This window comes from Aulonocara stuartgranti (assembly GCF_965226115.1).
Source record: "Aulonocara stuartgranti genome assembly, chromosome: 2".
Taxonomy (NCBI): Eukaryota; Metazoa; Chordata; class Actinopteri; order Cichliformes; family Cichlidae; genus Aulonocara; species Aulonocara stuartgranti.
Genome location: NC_138940.1, coordinates 27,072,340 through 27,097,555, shown reverse-complemented (window position 1 = coordinate 27,097,555; position 25,216 = coordinate 27,072,340). Strand labels below are relative to the sequence as shown.

The 25,216-nt window shown below is 38.8% G+C and overlaps 4 long non-coding RNA genes across 4 annotated transcripts; 1 reads left to right on the top strand and 3 right to left on the bottom strand.

Moving 5' to 3' along the window:
- The first annotated feature begins 2,785 nt into the window (after nucleotides 1-2,785).
- Nucleotides 2,786-5,061, top strand: LOC309692236. Its single transcript, XR_014272257.1, has 2 exons — nucleotides 2,786-3,275; nucleotides 4,117-5,061. It is a non-coding gene; the product is annotated as an uncharacterized lncRNA (long non-coding RNA).
- A 6,906-nt stretch (nucleotides 5,062-11,967) lies between these two features.
- On the bottom strand, nucleotides 11,968-13,407 carry LOC309686984. Its single transcript, XR_014270601.1, has 2 exons — nucleotides 13,073-13,407; nucleotides 11,968-12,232 (listed from the first exon to the last, which is right to left on the bottom strand). It is a non-coding gene; the product is annotated as an uncharacterized lncRNA (long non-coding RNA).
- Nucleotides 13,408-15,785: 2,378 nt separating this feature from the next.
- On the bottom strand, nucleotides 15,786-19,108 carry LOC309691435. Its single transcript, XR_014271999.1, has 4 exons — nucleotides 18,084-19,108; nucleotides 17,263-17,380; nucleotides 16,979-17,147; nucleotides 15,786-16,463 (listed from the first exon to the last, which is right to left on the bottom strand). It is a non-coding gene; the product is annotated as an uncharacterized lncRNA (long non-coding RNA).
- Nucleotides 19,109-20,929: 1,821 nt separating this feature from the next.
- On the bottom strand, nucleotides 20,930-23,571 carry LOC309713742. Its single transcript, XR_014278662.1, has 2 exons — nucleotides 21,155-23,571; nucleotides 20,930-21,068 (listed from the first exon to the last, which is right to left on the bottom strand). It is a non-coding gene; the product is annotated as an uncharacterized lncRNA (long non-coding RNA).
- Between the last annotated feature and the right edge of the window lie 1,645 nt (nucleotides 23,572-25,216).

Sequence of the window (25,216 nt, the reverse complement as noted above, 5' to 3'; positions counted from 1 at the left end):
ATCGTGCGTTCTTGTGTGTAAACTTGTGAAACCAAGTGTATTTCTCGTGAGGTGAACGGGTAAGCCTTGACCTTTATATGTGGAGGAAGGAGGGCGGAGGAATTAGCAGTTTGATGAGATGGCACTGAGGTGTGGCCCTTTTCCCTGTGTGGCATGAATATTACTGCTCACCTGTGTGGGATGATGATCTCCTGCTGTCTCTCTGTTAATGTCCTGTGTAGTTTATACATCGCTTGCTTATTCCTTCAGTATCTTATATGATGAGCTTAATTATGATTCTGGTGATTGTAGCGATGACTCACATGGATCAGGTGGCTCGGTTTCGTTCTCATTTTAAAAGCTGTCAATCAACAGCCATCATCCCCAATGTTGAACCGTGCAATAAACCTGTCAGTGTAGTTCATTCACCTCCTGTGCCTTTATTGTGTGTCTAACCATACATCCGGTTTTTATCTTCACCTAAAAAACTACTACAAATCAGCCACTTAATATTTTTTCATTCAGTTTTTCATGTCATTCAGCCTGAAATGTAATTTCACCTCACAAATAATAAACTCTTGCTAAAGATTCTGCTTTTCTTTTCTTCCTTTCTTCCTTTTTCAGCAAAATGGATTCAGTCTGTTGCTTATTTTCAAGAGACTTCACATTTTCTGCAATCTTTTAAGAGTGCTTTTTTTACGTTTAAATTTCTTCACTTTTCACTTCCATAATGTGTGTTTCGTCCTTGTCTCTCTGTATTTTCTTGGTTCCTCTTCTACTTCCCTTCAACCATTTGAGGTAGAAGGCTGCCCGTCCCTGAGCTTGGTTTTCCCAGAGATTTCTTCCTGTTAAAAGGGAGTTTTTCCTTCCCACTGTTGCTAAGTGTCTGTTTGCTCTGTAATATTTTATGATATTTATCTTATGATAGAAAAGTGCCTGTTTAAAGCAGTTGCTGTTGCAAATTTGCACTGTATAAAAAATTGAATGATTGCATTAAAAATTCAGTATCAGTATTTGTACACGTTATTGATGTAGGGGTTTGAATAAAAGCATTTGAAAGGGGCTTCTCTGGTGTCGTGGCTCAAAGAGTTGGCAGTTCGTCTTGTAACCAGAAGGTTGCCGGTTCAAGCCCCAGCTCGGACAGTCTCGGTCATTGTGTCCTTGGGCAAGACACTTCACCTACCGCCTACTGGTGTTGGCCAGAGGGGCCGATGGTGCGATATGGCAGCCTCGCTTCTGTCAGTCTGCCCCAGGGCAGCTGTGGCTACAACTGTAGCTTGCCTTCACCAGTGTGTGAGAGTGAATGAATAGTGGAATTGTAAAGCACTTTGAGGGCCTCGAAAAGCGTTATATAAATGCAATCCATTATTATTTTAATCACATGTCATTCAAATATTTATTCTATTATTTTTTAATTTACAGTTTTTCATTAATTATTTTAAATGTGAAAAACTGGCGACATGTCTGCTCTATCATGGCTGGGGTAAAGTCCAGCTGTGATGACCCTGAGTGGTGGATGGATGGATGGATTTTTTACCCACAGTCTGAGCCCACTCCAAAGGGGTAGAAGATAAATCTGAAGGGTTATGAGGCAACTGATTAAAAAAGAATAGAATAAAAGCCCTTAGTTTTTTTTCTCTATTCTTTCCATTGTAATTTTATACTTTCGTGCTTTTTATTATGACACATTCTGAGAAGCTGAGATGATACATCCCGTATTGATGGAACGGCAGGACATCACATGCTAATCATTACAGTTAGGACCAACTATAAAATAAACAGTGACCTCTTCTGATAAACAATAATCCACATCAAAATTCCTTCATCTAAACATGTTGGACTTATATTTTCCCTGGAAGCACATGAAAAACTGGAAATTAATTAGATGGTTTATTGCAGTGAGCTTTGGGAATAGACCATAAACCACACAAGACGGAGTCAGTACAGTCACTAGACGCACATGTTCACCCCGTCATGGTGGGATTACGAATTTTAATAAAACAACCAGCTCTAAAATAGAAGTCTGACAAAACTCGTGTTCTCAGTGGAATGCAAGCCTGTAGATTTGGTCTGTAGGCGTCTTTAATTGGAAGTTCATTTGAAGGTTGCCCTTCAAATGAATCTTGACCTCCGACCTTCTGGAAGTATTTCTCATGGACCCCTGTGTCTGGACTCCCCAGGCTATTTGGAGTTCACATCTCACCGACAGTCAATGCCAAACATGAGGTCCCGTAAATTCCACACCTGTTGTTTAGACCAAGCTACTCAGTCTCCTCAACAACAAGTAAGAATGAAACAGCTTTCCTGTTTTGTGCAGCTCCTGATGTGGTTTAGGATTGTTGTTGGAACACAGTCATGTCAGCAAGCACTAGGAATTTATTTCACTTATTATTTCACATGATGTGCCAAACAGTGGAATCCTGGTTACTTTATAACTGAATATTTTACATAAAAAATAAATGACAGTGTGTTTTATTAAATATAGTAGCTTCTTTTTTCTGGCTTGGAACCACTTAAAAAACAAACAGATAACCTTTAAAGGAAATGATCAGGCTCTTTTAAAACAAAGGAAAATGTAAACAAAGACTTTTAGAACAGTTTCACCCAGACTCAGCTCTATATAGATCTGCTCTATATGGACAAAAGTATTGGGTCACCTACACATTACACCTGCAGGACCTTTTATGGTGTCCAATCCCTCAACCATATGCATAAACATGGAGTCTGCAGATGATGTCTAAATGATGTCTAAAGTCTCAGTTTTTACCCAGTGCATCTGAAGGGATGGCTCAGATGAAGGTTCACACCGAACGCGATGGACGCGAATAGAGCGTCAGGTTTACATGTAAAGTCAATGGAAAGGCGCGATGACGCGCGATTGCGGGTCCCGCGAAAATTCGGAAGCAGATTTGCGTCGCGAAAACGCCAAAACGCGTGAAACGCGCGTCAGTGTAGCGCGTCTGGCGCGTTTGACTCGCGAATAAAACCACGCGCGTGAGTTTTTGTGTTGCATTTTGTGCATACGCGCGTTTCGCGTCTACCGCTCGAGTTGGAAAAATCTGAACTCCAGCGTCAAATCGCGCCGCGACAACCAATCAGGAGCCTGGTGACGTGGCTGTTACCTAGGTCAAAGGGGCAGATCCAGCCAAAGCCTTTCATACTTCAATGGAGGGGAAGGCTAATCAATGTGGTAGCAAACAACTCGGAGCTGTACAACACCAGCTGCTTTCAGTACCGAGACAGGAATAAAAAGGACCGAGCTTGGAGGAAGATATGTGAAGAGATCGGGCAACCTGGTAAGTTCATTCATTTCTCTTTTGAAAGTTTTCACTGACCCGGGGAAGCCGCACAAAAGCTAGCAAGCCATCGCTATTTTCCCACTGACGTACAAATACCGTTCTGCTTTTATGCATGTTGTCATTTAGGAATATATTTTATTGTTTATTAATAAACAGCACACAGTGGTCCCGCTGTTCATCCGTCACTGCTTTGCTTTTTCGCTGATTTTTTATTGCACAGTACAGCATTGCATTCTGCAGCCTGATTGACAAATCTGCTGCGCTTGCCAAATTTATCACGTTTGGTTTTGATAACCATCGTGTCCAATAGAAAAAACAGCACAAAAACACCCATAACTATGAGCCTCATTCGGAAATAGACACCTGCACCGTGAGGGAAAAAGGCGCACGAAAGTGGCGGGCAGATGAAGACAAACCGCGGCATAATAATACTTTTACGTTTTGCAATCTACAAAGGTTTGCACTTTGAGAATCAATTGTGAGAACTGTGACCAGGGGCTAGTTATTCTGAGAACCCCTGCAATAAATGAGGGACCACTGTCTACTCTACGATTATTATATCCAACCTGTTAACATTTAATACTGTATTGATAGAACCAACTGATTCTGCAGCAGAGCATCCCCAGTCCCTGAGCTCCTGCTGCTGCACCCACAGATATGTACAGCAAGCACTGACTGATACCTTTTTAGTCGGTGGGATTCCCTTGTGATCACCTTTACTAAATATCTACAACCAATCTGATTATATCCTGTTATTGTTTTTTTGTTTTTTTTCAATATTGAAATTAAAATCTAGTAGCAGCCTTCTCATTTCTTTGTGTTTTGTGCTGTTTTACAGGCCCACAGAGGAGGACGGCTCCGAGGCAGATGAGGGACGGGTCCCAGGACGGTCCATCGGCGGTGGAGCTGGCCATCCTGGAGTCCCTGAAGAGGCCACACCAGTCTCCAATGGAGCATTTCCTCCTCAGCCTTGTTCCTGCTCTGGAGAGCAGCTGGTCCTTTTTATTCCTGTCTCTCTGTAAATTCTTATATTTTATATATTTATGTTTAATGTTTTTCTGTTTGAGACTTTTAATATTATTTCAAATAAATGTTTATAATGACTAATGTCTCAGTTCTACTACACAGCAAATGTTGGCACACGACTTGACACATGTAGAATTTATTTCATATTATACTAATGACAAAATATACTGATACAGTGGGATGCAGAAGTTTGGGCAACCTTGTTAATAGACATTATTTTCCTGTATAAATCGTTGGTTGTTACAATAAAAAATGTCAGTTAAATATCATACAGGAGACACACACAGTGATATTTGAGAAGTGAAAAGAAGTTTACTGGATTTACAGAAAGTGTGCAATAATTGTTTAAACAAAATCAAGCAGGTGCATCAATTTGGGCACCACAAAAAAGAAATGAAATGAATATTTAGTGTATATCAATGTGTGTGTCTCCTATATGATATATGGGGTGCCTTTGTCTGGACGTGCTTCCCATCCAGAGCTGCACAGCACAGAGGAAAGTTCCAGCGCTCCTGGAATCCCTCTGTGATGGACCGCCAGTCTCCAGGTGAAGGCACAGCCATGAAGTCGTCCACTAGACAGTCCCAGATGGACGTCGCTGCCTGGGGGGTGATCTGGCTCACCGTGGACACACCGACTCTGAAACTGAACGCGATGGTCCTGAAGGAGTCCCCGGTGACAAGGAACCTGGACAAAATTGTTCAAAATCAGTATTATGTGTACTGCAGTTACAAAATACATTATTCAAATTCCAAAATACTTTTGTGATGTCAGATATAAATCACAAAACTTAAATCTTACATAAAACATTTTGTAATTATAAGGATAATTACAAAATGTATATTAGATAATATCTAAAACAGTTGTGTTTTGTTTTAACTTTAACATATCATAATTTGATTGGTAGCAACTTTCACAACTACAGTGAGCCAATCACTCATAATTCCTAAACATGTCAATCAGGTAGGAATGAAGTGAGACATTGATAGAAATAAAGAGTTGTATGTTGACATGTAGCCCTTTCCTTGCTTAAATCATTAATATTTTTGAAAAATTAATCTGTGATAAGACAGCTTATCAAGATAGAACCATGTAACTAGAGATGAACCAAACTGTTCACAGTTTTATCTAACTCTGTTTTAATAAAGGCTGTGACCCCTGCTATAGAGTCTGACAGCTGCAGGGATTATATACAAATATTCAACTATCCCAGAATTAAACCAGGTCTAAATAAAAAGGAGTGAGTATCACTACAAAGGTTAACTCAGTGGTCCTAATGCTACAGTTTGATATCAGCAAACACCGAGCGCATACATTGATGTGACACCACAGCCATGCTATCATGCAAACACTGATAACAGCATAAATCGAATTAAATCGGGACTTGATGAGACCTTCTGAGTATCACTAGAAATATTATAAAGAGTCGTCTCTGTACCACAGTTTGCTTTCAGTAAACACCGACAGCATTCACTGTTAGCATAGCACATCCATGTTAGCAGTGTATAACTGGATGGATTGGCATATTAGCACAGATATCAACTAGAAAAATTTGCATTTCCTGCAAAAATGCTGTGTGGATGCCTTAACGCTGAAGATGTCTGCTGAAAAAAGCTGAAAAAGTTGAAAAACAAAACAAAAAACATTGCCCTGAGCAGGATTTGAACCTGGCCCTTCTGGTCTAAAGGCAGCGATTCGCCTCACTGCACCAAACTCATTCACACAAAGAACAGGTGGAGAGAGTGACAATTGTGGTGAAATTAGCAGAAGCTGCTTAGAATTGTGCTGATAAGAGGTGAAAAAGCTAAACATTTGGCAGAAAAGAGGTGAATCAGAAGAATTTCTGCTGAAAAGAGGCAAAGAAGCAAAAAGATGAGCTGAAAAGAGGTGTAGAAGCAGAAGTGCTTGCTGAAGATGGCTGTATGTGTAATGACACACTGGAGAGCAGTGACACACAAGAAAGCAGAGCGCATGCAAGCAGGGAACATGTGTAGCAACTGTCACAGGTAGGATTCAAGCCTCTGCCACCGGGTCTCACGGCAGATGCCCTACCCTCTGAGCCAAATGAGTTCTGGTCACAAGCAAAGATATGATGAGAGGGACAATGTGCACTGTGGAGCAGAAGCTCAAATTAGCAGAAAAGAGGTGAAGAGGAAGAACTTTGTTGTGAAATGAGGTAAAGAAACTGAAATTTGTGCTTAAAACAAGTGAAAAAGCTGAACTCTGAAATCCTGCTAAAACAGCAGAAGAGGCTGATATTTTTCAGCTACTCATTGAACCAAACTGGTTCTCACGTAACTGAAAAAAGGTGGAAAAGCTTACAATTCTAATGAAAACAGCAGAAGAGGCTGAGATTTGTGCTGATAAGAGGTGAAAATGCTGAACGAATCAGAGGTACTGCTTCTGTCTGCTTCATCAGGCTGTGTACTTGTATGTGTTTCTGCCATAGACTGTTAACAAGAATCTGAGGTCCATATTAGAAAAGCTGCTAAAATCATTAAACTTTGCAGAATTGTAATAAATTATCAATATAAATTACCGGTCTGTGATAGTGTATAAATTTGTACTCAAAAACTAGGTGGGATAGAAGCATAATTCTTGCACTGGGTGAATCAGCGGACTTTGGTGTACTTTGACTGCGATTTACATAGCTCTTTGTATCTCCGTGGCGGAGACATGACGAGAGAAGAAATGGCTTAATTTTCGGAGTTTGAAAAATGAGAGGAGGACAGATTTCCACCCCTCAAACATGTTTTTGCAGAAACACTGTAATTTCGCTTAAATAGTATGAAATAGCAGTAATACTATGATTTGGCAGAAATACTACTTTTTAGCACAAATACTATTGTACAGAATGGTGTACGTCAGTTTAATGCTGGGTGGTGCTGCAATAGTAACTATCCTCGGTCAGAAGGAGAGGCTGACATCCAGGGATTAGATTACCACAGGTGGAGTTTATTGGCGGTCAGATGGATGGTACAGGGAGGCATGGCATACAGTAGGAGGATGTGGAGAGGTGATATGGTGTGGTTTCTATGATTAAGAAAACTGGCAACAAATTCCTCCACTACAAATCAGTCTGATACCACTTCTTACAGGGTTCACGTTTACTAAGGCACTACCCAAAATGCGCCACAAGAGGGCACTCCAACACAAGAGATGACCTATTTACACTGTAAACACCCCCTACTTAGCCACTACATACTACAGTGATATTACAGTATACAAATTCACACAAATACTATGATTTGGCAGCAATACTATGACTTAGTAGTAATACTATAACATAACAGTTCAATGTTCTTGCACAAATACCACAATATGGCAGAAATACTATGTTTTAGCATAAATACTGTGATTTGGTATAAATACTACGATTTGGCACACATACTATATTCCGCAGATACACTATAACATAACAGATATTCTACGACTTAGTAGTAATACTATAACATAACAGAATTATTAATTGGGCACAAATACCACAATTTGGCAAAAATACTATGATTGGGTACAAATACTATGATTTGGCAATAATACTGCATTTTAACACAACTACTGAGATTTGATTGAAATACTATGATTTAGAAGAAATACTATTACTCCATACAAATACGATGCTTTGGGAGAAATACTATGTTTTGGTTCCAATACTATGATGTGCAACAAATACTATGATTTGGCACAAGTACTATGATTTAGTACAAATACTATGATTTGGCAGAAATACTATGCCTTAGTAGTAATACTATAACATAAGAGATATACTATGGTTTTGCAGACATACTATGTTTTAGAAGGAATACTATGACTCCATACAAATACAATGCTTTGGAACAAATACTATGATTTGGCACAAGTACTATCATTCAGTACAAATACTATGATTGGGCAGAAGTACTATGTTTCAGTACAAATACTATGATTTGGCAGGAATACTCTGATTTAGCAGAAATACTATGTTTTAACATAAATACTGTCTTTTGGCAGAAATTCCTGCTAAAAAGGACTATTTCTGCTTTTTAGCAGAAATACTGTAATTTGGCATAAATACTATAATTTGGGATAAATACTATGATTTGGTATAAATACTATGATTTGGCACATATAATATATTCAGCACATATATTATAAAATAACAGAAATATTATGATTTGGCCTCAAAACCATGATTTTGCACAAATACCATGATTCTGCAAAAATACTATGATTTAGCAAAAATACTATGATTTAGCAGAAGTACTGAGATGTAGCAGAAGTACTTTGTTTTAGCAGAAATACTATGATTGAGGAGTAATACTTAAACATAGGAGAAATATTGATACACAGACACACATACACAGACAGTAAAGGGAACAGGAGCTGTGGAGAGTCTGGGCTTGGTATATGTAGGTCAGTTAAATTAGCTGCACCTGCTGTAGTCAGCCCTTACACACACAGACACAGAGAGAGGTGTGAGTTTTCTTCAGTGTATTTCTGACATTCAGGATTCCACTCGAACAAATGGCCATAATTTCCTAACCGTAGAGGCTAGAACGGTCATTCAGGCATCGTTTTATTCAGAAGAGATGGGGGAATCTTCAGGTCTTCATAATTCAGAGATAAAACATAAATTATTAAAGATATATGACTTGTAATACACTGTAACTGAGTAGAGGCGAAGCAAAAACTGCCTTGACTTGCGCTCAAACTCTAAATCTATATGGAGCATCAAAATCATTCTTTCACCGTAAGAAACAGCAGGCTTTGGTGAACAGTTATGGAAATTTTCAGGGCTCTGTGGAAATCCATCAAAAAGATATGACGAGAGAAAAAAGTGCCTCATTTCCAGTGTTTGAAATCTGATGAAATCTGAGCGAGGGACAAATTTCCTACCCTCAAACAAGTCCAACTCATTTCAGAACGGTAATAGGTGAGAAAGAAATTCTTGAATTGTGAGCGTCAGGAGTGTCTGAACATATACGGGGACAAGCCTCATGTCTTAACTTTGCTTCGTTAAGGAGATATGACAATTTGAAAATGCCTCTCATTAGAGAAATCCAGCGGTGATTTTGAACAAACTCTCCATTGAGTTTATATGGAGAGTTTTCTGACTTTGTGTTACTCTGAGGAGATTTGCAAAATATCTATGAGTCCCACAACAATGATAGGGACATTTTCTGAAAGCCAGCAAAAATACCTGCGTTTTGATGTATAATTTGTGGGGCTTGAGTGGAAATTGAGCGAGTAGCAAGAAGTTGTTTGGACATGAAGAGAAAATTCAAACAGTTTCACTGTCCCCTCTGAGTTAATTGCATAGCAACCATAGCAACGCATGTATTTTCTGAAAAATCACAATTTTGCAACTGAAAACTCAAAGAGGGATAAGATTAAAACGGTAGAAGATCTGAAAAAGCTGAATCATACAGGAATAGCCAAATCATTTGAGAACATTTTAAAGTTTGAATGGAGTTTCTAGGTGAAAGTATGAGGCAGTAGTTAAGTTTCAAAGACAAGAAAGTTTTAGCAGAATTGTGGAAGTTTCCCATTCATTTCAATGGGACAAATTAAAGGAAAAAAGTGTAATATTTTAAAAAGTATAATAGTAATAAACACCAAAAGTCATAGCCAGCATTAGCAGAAAGAGCAGAACAGTATAGAGTTTGAACGGTGAAAATAGCACAAAAATTGTGGAAGTAGATCCACGGCGAAAAGTGTACGGAAACACCCGGAATAATAAAGAATAAAGAGAAACAGGAACTCAATAGTGTGGATGCCCATTGAGGGCATCCACACAATAAAGGACTACCGTATTAAATAGTTTTACTAACCTCAGGCAGACGGACAGGCGCTCTGCAGGTGGGATTGAGCGTCTGTAGTTGGTGTCTAGGCGGGCGATGCTGGGACCGACGAGGGAAAGCAGGTCCTCAAACTGGCCGACGGTGATAGCGCTGTCATCCAGGCGCAGCTCCTGGAGCAAGTGGTGAAACTCACCAAACTGCTCATGCCTCTGGAGGACCTGATGGACCCAGGTACGGCGAGGACGTCTTTTACGCTGCTGCTCTGCTCTCCACAGTACATAGAGAAGGGAGACTCCCTTCTCTATGTACTGTGGAGAGCAGAGCAGCAGCGGGAGACTCCCTTCTCTATGTACTGTGGAGAGCAGAGCAGCAGCGTCTGCCTGAGGTTAGTAAAACTATTTAATACGGTAGTCCTTTATTGATATCTGTGCTAATATGCTAATCCATCCAGTTATACACTGCTAACATGGATGTGCTATGCTAACAGTGAATGCTGTCGGTGTTTACTGAAAGCAAACTGTGGTACAGAGACGACTCTTTATAATATTTCTAGTGATACTCAGAAGGTTTCATCAAGTCCCGATTTAATTCGATTTATGCTGTTATCAGTGTTTGCATGATAGCATGGCTGTGGTGTCACATCAATGTATGCGCTCGGTGTTTGCTGATATCAAACTGTAGCATTAGGACCACTGAGTTAACCTTTGTAGTGATACTCACTCCTTTTTATTTAGACCTGGTTTAATTCTGGGATAGTTGAATATTTGTATATAATCCCTGCAGCTGTCAGACTCTATAGCAGGGGTCACAGCCTTTATTAAAACAGAGTTAGATAAAACTGTGAACAGTTTGGTTCATCTCTAGTTACATGGTTCTATCTTGATAAGCTGTCTTATCACAGATTAATTTTTCAAAAATATTAATGATTTAAGCAAGGAAAGGGCTACATGTCAACACACAACTCTTTATTTCTATTAATGTCTCACTTCATTCCTACCTGATTGACATGTTTAGGAATTATGAGTGATTGGCTCACTGTAGTTGTGAAAGTTGCTACCAATCAAATTATGATATGTTAAAGTTAAAACAAAACACAACTGTTTTAGATATTATCTAATATACATTTTGTAATTATCCTTATAATTACAAAATGTTTTATGTAAGATTTAAGTTTTGTGATTTATATCTGACATCACAAAAGTATTTTGGAATTTGAATAATGTATTTTGTAACTGCAGTACACATAATACTGATTTTGAACAATTTTGTCCAGGTTCCTTGTCACCGGGGACTCCTTCAGGACCATCGCGTTCAGTTTCAGAGTCGGTGTGTCCACGGTGAGCCAGATCACCCCCCAGGCAGCGACGTCCATCTGGGACTGTCTAGTGGACGACTTCATGGCTGTGCCTTCACCTGGAGACTGGCGGTCCATCACAGAGGGATTCCAGGAGCGCTGGAACTTTCCTCTGTGCTGTGCAGCTCTGGATGGGAAGCACGTCCAGACAAAGGCACCCCATATATCATATAGGAGACACACACATTGATATACACTAAATATTCATTTCATTTCTTTTTTGTGGTGCCCAAATTGATGCACCTGCTTGATTTTGTTTAAACAATTATTGCACACTTTCTGTAAATCCAGTAAACTTCTTTTCACTTCTCAAATATCACTGTGTGTGTCTCCTGTATGATATTTAACTGACATTTTTTATTGTAACAACCAACGATTTATACAGGAAAATAATGTCTATTAACAAGGTTGCCCAAACTTCTGCATCCCACTGTATCAGTATATTTTGTCATTAGTATAATATGAAATAAATTCTACATGTGTCAAGTCATGTGCCAACATTTGCTGTGTAGTAGAACTGAGACATTAGTCATTATAAACATTTATTTGAAATAATATTAAAAGTCTCAAACAGAAAAACATTAAACATAAATATATAAAATATAAGAATTTACAGAGAGACAGGAATAAAAAGGACCAGCTGCTCTCCAGAGCAGGAACAAGGCTGAGGAGGAAATGCTCCATTGGAGACTGGTGTGGCCTCTTCAGGGACTCCAGGATGGCCAGCTCCACCGCCGATGGACCGTCCTGGGACCCGTCCCTCATCTGCCTCGGAGCCGTCCTCCTCTGTGGGCCTGTAAAACAGCACAAAACACAAAGAAATGAGAAGGCTGCTACTAGATTTTAATTTCAATATTGAAAAAAACCAAAAAACAATAACAGGATATAATCAGATTGGTTGTAGATATTTAGTAAAGGTGATCACAAGGGAATCCCACCGACTAAAAAGGTATCAGTCAGTGCTTGCTGTACATATCTGTGGGTGCAGCAGCAGGAGCTCAGGGACTGGGGATGCTCTGCTGCAGAATCAGTTGGTTCTATCAATACAGTATTAAATGTTAACAGGTTGGATATAATAATCGTAGAGTAGACAGTGGTCCCTCATTTATTGCAGGGGTTCTCAGAATAACTAGCCCCTGGTCACAGTTCTCACAATTGATTCTCAAAGTGCAAACCTTTGTAGATTGCAAAACGTAAAAGTATTATTATGCCGCGGTTTGTCTTCATCTGCCCGCCACTTTCGTGCGCCTTTTTCCCTCACGGTGCAGGTGTCTATTTCCGAATGAGGCTCATAGTTATGGGTGTTTTTGTGCTGTTTTTTCTATTGGACGCGATGGTTATCAAAACCAAACGTGATAAATTTGGCAAGCGCAGGAGATTTGTCAATCAGGCTGCAGAATGCAATGCTGTACTGTGCAATAAAAAATCAGCGAAAAAGCAAAGCAGTGACGGATGAACAGCGGGACCACTGTGTGCTGTTTATTAATAAACAATAAAATATATTCCTAAATGACAACATGCATAAAAGCAGAACGGTATTTGTACGTCAGTGGGAAAATAGCGATGGCTTGCTAGCTTTTGTGCGGCTTCCCCGGGTCAGTGAAAACTTTCAAAAGAGAAATGAATGAACTTACCAGGTTGCCCGATCTCTTCACATATCTTCCTCCAAGCTCGGTCCTTTTTATTCCTGTCTCGGTACTGAAAGCAGCTGGTGTTGTACAGCTCCGAGTTGTTTGCTACCGCATTGATTAGCCTTCCCCTCCATTGAAGTATGAAAGGCTTTGGCTGGATCTGCCCCTTTGACCTAGGTAACAGCCACGTCACCAGGCTCCTGATTGGTTGTCGCGGCGCGATTTGACGCTGGAGTTCAGATTTTTCCAACTCGAGCGGTAGACGCGAAACGCGCGTATGCACAAAATGCAACACAAAAACTCACGCGCGTGGTTTTATTCGCGAGTCAAACGCGCCAGACGCGCTAGTTTTCGCGACGCAAATCTGCTTCCGAATTTTCGCGGGACCCGCAGTCATCGTGCCTTTCCATTGACTTTACATGTAAACCTGACGCTCTATTCGCGTCCATCGCGTTCGGTGTGAACACACCGTAATTCCCATCAGCAAAAGCTACAAGGTACCAAAAAGTCACAAGCTTTGAATATGATGAAAATTACCAAAAAAAAGTGAAGTGGCCAAAAAAACCCTGAGAAATCAGTTTTTATTTCTCTATTCTCTTTTTTTGTTTTAATTTTGCATGGGAGTCAACAGTATGTCAGTGTTATAACTGGCTAAAAGTTGGTGAAACTGTCAGACAGAGATGGGCGTTACTGTAATCTGATTACTTTTTTCAGGTAACGAGTCAAGTAAGGGATTACTATTGCAAAAACGGGAATTAGATTACCGTTACTTTCCCGTAGGAACGCTGCGTTACTGCGTTACTAAAACCGTGATTTTTTTGCCAGAATGTCTCATGACAGTGACGTAAGCAAGTGCGACGTTCGTGACAAAAGCTGTGTGCAGATCAACAGTGGATCATATATGAATGCAGGAGAGAGTGTTTAAAGCGTGGAAGTACTGACCTTATTTTGAGTTTAATTCCATAAAAAGTGACAAAAACATTAGTGTCCGTTGTGCGTGGGAAGAAAACTTCTTTTTACAGCGAAAAAAAACCCCTAAACTTCCAAGCAAGCACCGAGTGCGCTGAGAAACTCGCGGATTCTTCAACTGACCGCCGCGGCACACCTACACCAGGGCAAACCTCCGCCTACGCTACTCCTGCTTTACAGGTGAAAATAGAGCAACAGGACCGCTAGTCTTTGATGTTATTTATTTTCTGTGTTTTACTTGCATCTATTTGAAAGACTGAGTGAAACACACAAAAAAAAATTGTATGTGCTGGAATGTGCAGAAAATAAGTTTAAATGTTAAGCAAATTTCTTCAAGTCAGAGAATGTTGCATATAATTATATTTTTGCTTGATGCATAAAGTTAAAAGATTAAAACTAATAAAACAAGTTTTAAAAAGAGAGACTTTTCCATTTGATTACATTTTGTATGATGGATTATACAGAAAAAGTAGAATTGGGCTGAAAGATCTATCGGTTTATCACCTATTCAGGTTGTAAATTGTGTTTTTAAAAAGTAACTAAGTAATTAATTACTTTTGAAAATAAGTAATCAGTAAAGTAACGGGATTACTTTTTTGGGGAAGTAATCAGTAATTAGTTACTGATTACTTTTTTCAAGTAACTTGACCAACACTGCTGTCAGATGTAGTTGAAAAAGGTATTCCAGTCTATAGATGCATCAATACTGAACTAGAAAATAGCTCTTAAATAACAGAAAATAAAGGAGTATATAAAGACTGCATAAGCCCATAAGAACATTCCTTTTATCCTTTTTGTATTATGGTTGGAAAAGTTCCAAGATTTTGTCCTGGTCAAAAGCTGTGTTTGTACCACATTTACTTTATTAGGATCTGGTCACCACATGATTGGAAAGAAAAGGGCCTTTCCCAAACTGTTCCCACAGAGCTCAAAGGATTAAGATTTCCTTTCACCGGAACTAAGGTCAATCCCAAAAAAGCAATATACTACTGTCATTGAATTCAGTCATTAAAAGGTGTGGCTCAGTAGTTTTTACCATGTAGGGTACTTCCCAAACACGACATTTATGATTGACATAAATGTCAATCAAGTTGTAATCTTCTACTTTAAAAATGTATTAAATTTTGGTAATTTAATTAAATATTAAGTATGACGAGCTACATATATTTTCGGCACAATGGTCCAATAGACCTGCTGTCAATAGTGAGCATGGAAACATTTTCTCAACCAGAAATAACTGAATTAAATTAAGTTAAGTCCAATCCCCAGTGTAGACTACACTGTAAAAAAAAACGTGCTGTTTTTACAGGAAAACCCTGGCAGCTGGGGTTACCAGGGACTTCCTGTAAAAACGCTTTACAGATGCAACTTGTAAATTGATTTACAGTGAATGAATCTCAGATTAAAACTGTTAAATCTACAGGAAAAAGAAGTTAATTTCACACATAGATGTGATATATAAATACACTATTTCCTGTATCTTTTACAAGTAATAAATGCTTTTTGTGGATCCATAAACTGCAAAATTAACAGGGAAATATCGTACAAAGAACTAATTTAAAATGGTAGAACTACGGTGAAACTGTGCATATTAAATGGAGCTGCTCTGTAAATTATACATAAAATCTATGCTGAATATTATATGTTTTAATGTAAAATTTTAACCATAACCCAGCAAATTTCTTACTGCTACGCCTACACCCAAACATGCAAAAATACACATGAGAAAACACAAGAGAGGAAAATATCACTTTTGGGAAATTTATTTTGCAGCCACATTAGCAAAATGACAGCAAATGGATCCATTTTTCCAACTAACACAATATGCAAGGCACACAGCAACTACACAATTCAATCAAAATATAGGCTATAAAAGCTGTGGAACATTCCTGCAAAGCAAGAACCATGTTCATGAAACAAGCATTTGTTAGACCCTCCACCAGAAAAAGTTAAATAACCTGTTAAGACTTTAAAACAAAAAACACATATTGTGCCAAAAATGATCATAATCACCGTGCAACGCAACACGCACCCTGCTGTCACCACAACCATGGCCCTGGTCAGAAAACATCAGCAAAACCACGTGGTGAAACAAACCTACACATGTGGTCTAGAAACACTGCAGTAGCAGCATGTTGTTTTTTTTCTTTTCTTATGTAAATAAAGAACATTCCTACAAAGAAAGAACATCTTCATGAATTGGCTTCATGCATTCGACCAGTAAAAGGTTCCAGTACACATTGTGGAACAAAATTAACAAAGTAAAACTAACAGTCCACAGAGAGTCAAGATTTAGGCTTAGCGCCACTCGTGGTCGGCGAGATCCTAAATCAGGGTGAGGACTCGAGGGTTCACACTGAGACGACGCTTTGAGTTTTTGTTCTCTACTTTGGTTCCTTTTTCTGGGTTTATGGAGAAGAAACACCTGTAGAATAACAATCATATAAAAGTTTATTAAGCATTTTTATAATTGATCAGTTAAAATACACATACAAAGTAAGTAAAAATTAAGTATATACATATATATACAGTCATGGCCATGACCACGTTCAAGACAAAGTATAACCAAAATGCTGTGGGGAAGTGAACAATGCATGGTCAAAAGTATTGGCACCCTTCACGAGTGTCTTCTGCAGTGATATGTCACACTTTAGCATTGTTAAAATCCAAAGCAAAGGTTATAGGTAGTCAGACGTCAGTTGACGCTTGGTCTAGCCCTGAGTCTCGGCCAGGCTTGGACCCAGATTCAGACTGTTAATGTATTTTAAAAAACCAAACAAACAAACAAAAAAAACAACAACAAAAAACAGAAAAAACAACTGAAACCGGCTCCAAAGCCGACCGAGACTCAGAGCCAGACCTGGACTCGAACCACATCAAAGCCAGACTCCAGATCCCAGAGTCTCAGTTATGAGAAATAACAAAGCCATATTTGTTCACCTCTGAAGAAACTCTAAAGTGGAAGCCAGCTCAGATGGATAATGGATGTTGAAATTGTAGTAGCTCCCGAACATGAGGCACAGTGCAGAAATGAAGGAGGATATGTTTGTGCTGACGAGGTGCCGATCAACACTCAGCATGTATCTTCTTGAGGAATAGCAGGACTGTCCTGTGAAGAAATTATTTAACAGGTTATATCAATAAACACGGCAGTCACATGACATTCTATAAAAAATGCACTTAAAAAAAAAAAAGAGAGAGAGAGAGCTATGAAACAGACTTACCACACATGATAATAGTGGGTGTCAGAGGCACTTGCTCCAGTTGTACCTCATCTGCCAGACATGTATCTTCAACACAGAGAAGCATGGACTCCTCCTTCTCTTCAAAGTAGCTGAGTAGCTGTTTAAGGTAAAAGAGACACATGTTTCTGAGATAAGAATGACTATCCTTCTCTGGCATATCACTGGCTGAACTAGCAGATGCCATAGTTTCATGTATTTTTTCTGAATATTCTGTACTGTCATTTGGGGGCTGAGGACGAGATTCCTTGTACATGTCATCAATACCATCTGGGGAACAAGCTTTATGCTTCCTACACATGTGAGAAGTAAATGATGACTTTTTTGTAAACATATGCTTACAACCACTTACTGGACATGACACAGACCTGCCCCCTGCAATATGATCATTTAAGTGAGACACTAGCTCTTTCACTGTTTGAAAATGGCGGGCACATAATGAAACTGCACATTTTAAATCTGCAACAAGAGCTTTAGGAGTAGCTTGAAGTGCAGGTGCATTGTGCACACGATAAAAATGCCCCTTGAAAGCAGAGTACGTGGTGAATGTTTGGCTGCAATTGGCGCCAACACATTTAAAAATACAACAAGGCTCATTCTTATGCACTCTGCAATGTAGTACATAGCCTCTTAATGTGACCAATACCTTTTTACAAAAGACGCAGATGATCATTTTTAGTATTTCTAAAGTTTGCCTGTGCTTTTCAGCTGAACTAGCATGCTAGCGCTAGGTTATGAGCCTTGGTCTAAATATCAACTGGTGCTTTTATCTCGAAAAAACGTCGCCAAGATATTGAACTTACCGTGCAGACTTTCTGACGAACAAACACAGATCCTCAAAAAACACTTGAAATCGTATGTTTGTAATTTGTCCTAACAACGTAGTTGCTGAAAGTTCGATGTTTTCTTCTCCCGTCTTCTCTCTCGTGCTGGCTCGTTAGCTATAGTCGTGAACTAGGCGCTCTTCTCCTCCCGCCCTCACGTCATTATCCAATCAGAGACGAGCTTCAGATGCACATTCAAAATTAGGCGCGCTCAGTGCAACTGTGAGTGGCCTGAAGTAGCTTACAGCTCTGTGGAGATGAGGCACCATAGAGATCCTATGGGAGGCACTGTAAGTTTGTTTAGCCTTTAATAATGAGACATTGCTGACCTAACCCAAAAAAGTATTCTAGTCTAAGTATCACATTGCAATTAAAAGAAACATAAAGAATACAAGCATTATGACAGAAGCATTACTTAGTCGTTAAATAATAATTTCTTATTGGTTACCCTACAATAGGCTGCAAATGATTTAAGAAAAAAACATGATGTAAACAATTTTAATTGTATATTTTTATATAGCCTATAAATGGAGAGGCAACCTCTCAGGTTCACAATGACATCTTCTGTGAAAACATTTTTATTAGTCCAATCCATGACTTTGCATCATTTCATGAATCATGTTAAAAGTAGGCCCAGTACATCCATGCAGTTGTAAAGTGACTTACATATACGTCATGTGTTTTTAAGAAAAACTGACTAAAACTGTGATTTTTACAGTATTTGCATGTCAAATTAACATGATTGTTTGGTTATGAGTATTACGGTGTTTCACTGTTTTTATTCACAGTATTTGTAGTTTTAACCAATAAATTTGATTATAATCACACATTCATGTTGTAAATATAACAGGAACATTCTGTTTAAAGGTTTACAATAATTCACTGTGATCGAAACAGGAAAGTTGTGTTTTGGGGTTTACTATACATTTCTGTAGGGGTTTTACATGGTTTTTATGTCAATTTCACTGCCCTTTTTTACAGTGTATGATACAAATAAAGTCACATCAAATCATTGTCATCTTCCCCATTTCTTGCTCTCGTTGGCCTCTTTGGATGTACGACACCTAAAACCTCCTGATACTACTGTGACCCACAGCCCATTGGGATATGTAGGAACACATCATATGCATGATAAGGCAGGCAGCGCTAAACCCCATGGACAAATGCATTAGGAGAATTGCCATTGTAGCAGCAGGCCCACAGTGAGACTCCCCCGCTGTAAAAGGCAATGATGCGCAAGCCCTGTAGAAATTCCTCTGTGCAGAGAGCGACGTTACGTGCGGCTTCATCCAGCGGGCCAAAAAACCATCCTGTCACGCAAGAGCTGTGCCATATAATGCCTCATTGCTCATCCATTTTGTGTCAGCCGTGTTTGCGACAGAGTTCTGCTGCCGTAGAAATAATCGCCCACAAACGATTTGTTTCTTTAACACTTCTCATGTGCACGTTAAACTGAAGAGGGAAGAAAATAGGTAAGTAAATGAACAGCTGTTTCATGTCAGCAGATGAATTTGAGTTTATGCCTTGCTCCACTTGGTGCAGTTGCACAGAGCTCTGAGAGATCCGCTAAAAACAAGGCAAGAAAACCGGTAAAAAAAAACAAAAAAAACAAGTTATTTACATATTATCTCAATATTTTACGCTGTAACTTAGCTCTAAGCTTACCAGACCGCTGATATCGAGCTGAGACTGAGCGCTGCTCAGAAAGCCCACGTGACTCATGCGGGACAGAATCACATACGTATGTGAAATTGACAAAATAGAGTCATGAGTTATGATGGATCGTGTAGCATAAAGCGGGGTGGGTAGACCATGCTGTCCTTGAACATAACAGAAAGAAAAATGTCTTCAAGCTTTTGCCCTTCATATTAAATCACAAAGTGACAGGCACAGTGGGGGGATCACTTCAGCCATTCATCCCAGATTCTGGATTCTATTACGGACGTTTCTGCTGAGTAACATGAGTTATGACACAGTCTTTTCAATCAGTCCACTTAGTTTAAGCACAATTATTATTTTACAAAGACGCTCTATTTTAAAATGATCTAAGATGGTTAGACATATTAAAGTAGTAAATCAAATATCAAAGAGACTGTGTAAGTGATTGATATGATATGATTATTACCAGCAGTGACATACAGAATTGATAGCTGTACATGGTGTATATAGATGAATAAATCCATATGTATTTATAAATGACTTACTAAGGAGGATTAATGATATATAAAGGATTATTTAAGCACTCGCTACCTCACTAATTCTTAATAGTGTTACATTATTATAAAGTCATACCATTATTTTTATTATTAGCGGAAGCTCGACCTGCATGCAGTTTTTGCCAGATTTGCATCAGATTCGTTACAGTTGAGAATTCTAAAGAAAACATGTAAGTGCTAATAATTTGGAACCATTCAAAATGTAGGATTTTTAACTTGTAAAGTGTAAAGTGTAAAATGTAACAGTAACAGTCCATCAGCCGTTGTACAGCGATTTACCTTGACCATTGTAGACATCCTTTCTGTTATTTATAACTTGATTTAGCTGTAAATCATAAGCCTACATCGCTAAATTACTGCTAAATTTGATTTTGAGAACTGTTTAAAGCTGTGCATTTCATATGTGCAGCTATATATATACATATTATAGTCATTATAGTATGATTTAGAAATAATATTTAAATGGTGCTTTAACCCTCTGGATTCAACGAACACACCAGTGCATCCAAATCACATCACTGATTTAAGACAAGCGTGTTGAAAGCGTAGGCTTCAAACTATATATGTCACAAACAAGGATGCGGTGGACTCAAAAGCAGACTCAATTGCTCGAACTATGTATAATTTATTAGAAGGAACAAAAACGTGAACAGAACTGGGTTTAACAGAAACCATTCGCAGAAACTAAGGGAAATCCGTGGGCGGGGAAACAGGCGTAGAGCACAGGGAGAACTCGAACGGGAACTTTCTGTAAACACAGGAGAAAGGTGTTACTGAGTGACAAACGAGTAAGGGACAGAGGTATGGAGTGCCAGTGGATAGTCTTGGGCTTACTTGGAGACCCTGGTTATTAAGCGGGGGAAAAGGCTGCCATGGGAGCATTCCAGAGAGGATCGAGAGTGGGGAGAGTCCGGTCCAGATTCCAAGGAGGTGGAGAGTATGGACTGAAGGGCAGGCTGAGAAGAAGTTGTGTATGTGGTCCTTGGGTTCCGAGCAGACGGAAAAACAGGATGGAGACGGAACCAGCACTACTGGTGAGTGCGACGGGTGATGAATCACAGATGGTAGCAGGACGAACTGGCGAGGAGTGGCAGGCAGTGTTGGCTTAAAAACCCTCTAGGTGGAGCCCCGGAGATTGAAAACAGGTGATGAGCTGGCCAACTCCACCCCAAAGGACGGATGACAGGAACCTGGACCATGCCCAACCAGACACTCCCACAGCATATGACAATATATCAATGTCTATGCATATTGATATATGCATAGACATTGATATATGTATATTTTGTGTGACGGTGGTACTGTTAAACTATAAAATAATCTATACAAAAGCAAAAATATTCAGAATCACATTCTGTGTGTGTACATATTAAAGAACATGCCACTAGATATTTAGGATTGAGGTATTCATTTTAGTTTGATATTGCAAAGCCCCATTTGCTGACAACGGTTGGTGTAGGTCCCCCACAGTGCGGAGTAGGATTAGGATTAATCATCAGAATCAGAACCAGAATACTTTCATAATCCCTAAGGAAATTATGTGGGTTACAGTTGCTCCAAAACAGTAACGGTAACAGACTAAACTAATTAAATAATACAATATATTACAAAGTTTACAAATGTAAGAAAAAGCAGTAATGTATACAAATTGCTTAATTATAAATCTCAAGAATATTACAGAGGAGAAATATATATATATATGCCATTTAACTCTAACCTGTGAAACATTTGTTATTTTACTGTTGGGCGAGTGCAAAAGGGTGTAACAATTGCAGTGGATTGGCATGTGGACCTCAGAGGGTTAAAACGAAACCAAATTAGAATAGATGTAACTCACTAGATGAGTGATTTTTTCAAAATAATTTCCATGCATGCTTGCACACCTGTAAACAGATCGCATTGTTTGGTTAAAAGGAAACCACAGGTTTGGTTGCTTATGGAAACCGTTAGGTTTTTCTTTCTTTGTTTAGAAAACTGCTAAGCTGGGTTATGTTAGAGCAGTACCTGCAGCATCGCTCCTCATGTAAAGAAGAAGCTATAGCGATGGGGAAAGATTACCCATAAAAGAAGGACAACAGGTAAATAGGATCTATAGCTTAAATGTTTTGGCTAATGTCTTTTTGACTGATAAGAGCTAATCAGCAAGCAAACATGTTTCCAGAGTGTCAGCAGCATTTTGCGTCATATTTGTGGATGTACCCAGTGTACTCTCTGCTCCACTCAGTATGTGTCACAATAAAACAGATGCAGACACGTGGACTGTAGGAGAAAAGAGACAGGTAAAATGAATATAACTCGACTTGACAATCAATTGTGACATTGCTGTAAGTGTAATAAAAACTTACTGAAAGAGTGTTAGTGTGCGTTGATGCTTGGCTTATAAAGACAGGTTTCTTTTTTAGGTTTTTTTACAACTATCATCTTGCTGGCCAGTGCACACCAGGCACTGAGGTTTTAATGTCCACTGACTTTTTTTTCTCTTGTGATCTGCTGCAATAGGACTCTCTCTGTTTGAGACCTGCATTATAGTTTAAGTACTTTCCTCAGCACTGTGGATGAGTGCTGTGTCGCTACATGTAACAATAAAACTTAAAGGGGAACAGTAGAGTGGGCTGAGAAAGAATTGGTAAAGCAGGGGAAGCTTGGCATAATTATGCATATATAATCATAAAGTGAGGTAAATGTGCAATGGGAGTGCAAACTTTTAGCTTTATTTCAAGGCGTTTAACAAAAGCTTTGCCTAAATGGTTAGGAGTTACACCCATTTTCATGTTTAGTCCTCAAAGACTCAAAAGTAACTGGACAACTGACTGACAAGCATTTTCCTGGCTGGCCAAAGCTTGTTACCTCATTATTCCAGAATAAATTGAGTAGATAAAAGATCTGGAGGAGATTCCAAGTGGTGAACTTACCTTTAGTAGCTGTTCCTGGAGCTCTCAATGCTATCAATGCCAAGTCCAGAGGGATGTCAAAACAACTAGTGCATGATACTAGAATTGTTTCTCTGGTTAAGAAAAACAACTTCACTGCATCTAGCCAAGTGAAGAACACACTCTAGGAAATGGTAAGAAGAGAAAAGTATGGGGAAAAAGAAACAGCTCATACTTATCTGCCAATCATGCCGGAGTCAGTTTTATGGCATGGACATGTATGGCTTCCTGTGGAAGTGGGCCACTGGTGTTTATCGATGCTGTGATTGCTGATAGAAGCATCAGGATGAATTGTGAAGTGTACAGAGCTGTACTCTCTGCTCAGATTCAGCCAAATGCTCCAAATCAAATCAGACAGCACTTCACAGTGAAAATTGATAATGACCCAAAGCATACTGTCTGCCAGACCTTTATGGAGCTGCGGTCAGTTGCGGCTGTTTGTGAGTCACTATGGCGTCATTTTTGTTTTCAATAACTGAAAACATGCTCTGTTGGGTTGAGATCAGGTGACTGGCTGGCCTATTAAAAAACTTTCCCATTTCTTTGCCTTAAGAAACCCTTGGGTTACTTTTGAATAGGCCAGCCAGTCACCTGATCTCAACCCAACAGAGCATGTTTTCAGTTATTGAAAACAAAAATGACGTCATAGTGACTCACAAACAGCCGCAACTGACCGCAGCTCCATAAAGGTCTGGCAGACTCCAGACAGTCATTGACTGGAAAAGACTTTTTTCAAGTATCCAAGTATCAAAAAACATCCTTAGATTTTAAATTATGTTAGTTTGTGTTGGGGGAAAACTCTGTAAAAGACCCAGGAGAAATAAAGACACAATGAGACAAAGTTACTTTCTTTATCAAACGTGTACACGGGTGAGCTGCTAAGAACAACTCACACCATGCACAGTGGCTTGGTAATTTTTATAGGAAAGACAGTGAGAACAGGATAAGAAAATACAAAACAAATAAAATAAACAACTCCATATGTGGCGCTAGTCTCGTCAGCAGAGAGCTGGGAGAAGGCTGTGAGAGATAAAACAATCTAAAACAATATGTCCCAAAACAGTATGTCTTTGCTGAGAAAGTCTAAAAAGATAATTCTAAACTAATCTAACCATAGACAAAAGGGCATGCTTGCACATTTAAAAGAAGGTAAAGAAACATAGAAACATTTTTCCTGTAACATTCCCTCCTGTTTTAACTTATTTTAAATGTATACAACAATTGTCTGTGAAGGTTATTTATTAAGTATCTTAAGCAATTTTTAAATTCTCAAAATGTCAGCATAGCAGAAATGGAAGTCATTTGGTCTAAAGAATAAAACAAAAGAAAATAATACAAAGAAAAACATAGTAAATGAAAATCATAGTAAATGAAATAACAAGTGGAATAAACAAGAAAAAATAATAAAACTAAAACTACAAAAAATAAAAGGATGAAAACTAAAATGAAAACTTTGTATTTAAAAATGATGAAAACCTAATATGTAAAATGAAAACTTCCAAAAATACAAGGATGAAAACCTTATATTTTAAAATGAAAACTTCAAAAAATACAAGCATGAAACCGTATACTTAAAATGATGCAAACCTTAAATTGAAAACTTTATGTGTAAAATAATGAAAACGTCATATTTAAAATGGAAACTTTATGTTTAAAACTGAAGACTTCAAAAAAAATAAAAGCATGAAAACTTGCATAACCTACTAATGTTTTAATCAGTGCATGATCACTTGACAAGTCATTTTTAATCACCACGTCATTTATTAGCAGCTAGTACAAGTTGTCCTCTAACAGAATTGCAACGGGATGTTGTTGTTCTTCAGGCACGGCAACATAAGCAGTCATTGTAGTTGTTATCATCTGTGAAATCATTTGGCAACACACACAACACTAATATGAGCAGTGCTATCATGATGAGACCTAGAAGGAAAAATGGCTTTGCTACAGCAGCCAGCCATGAACCGCT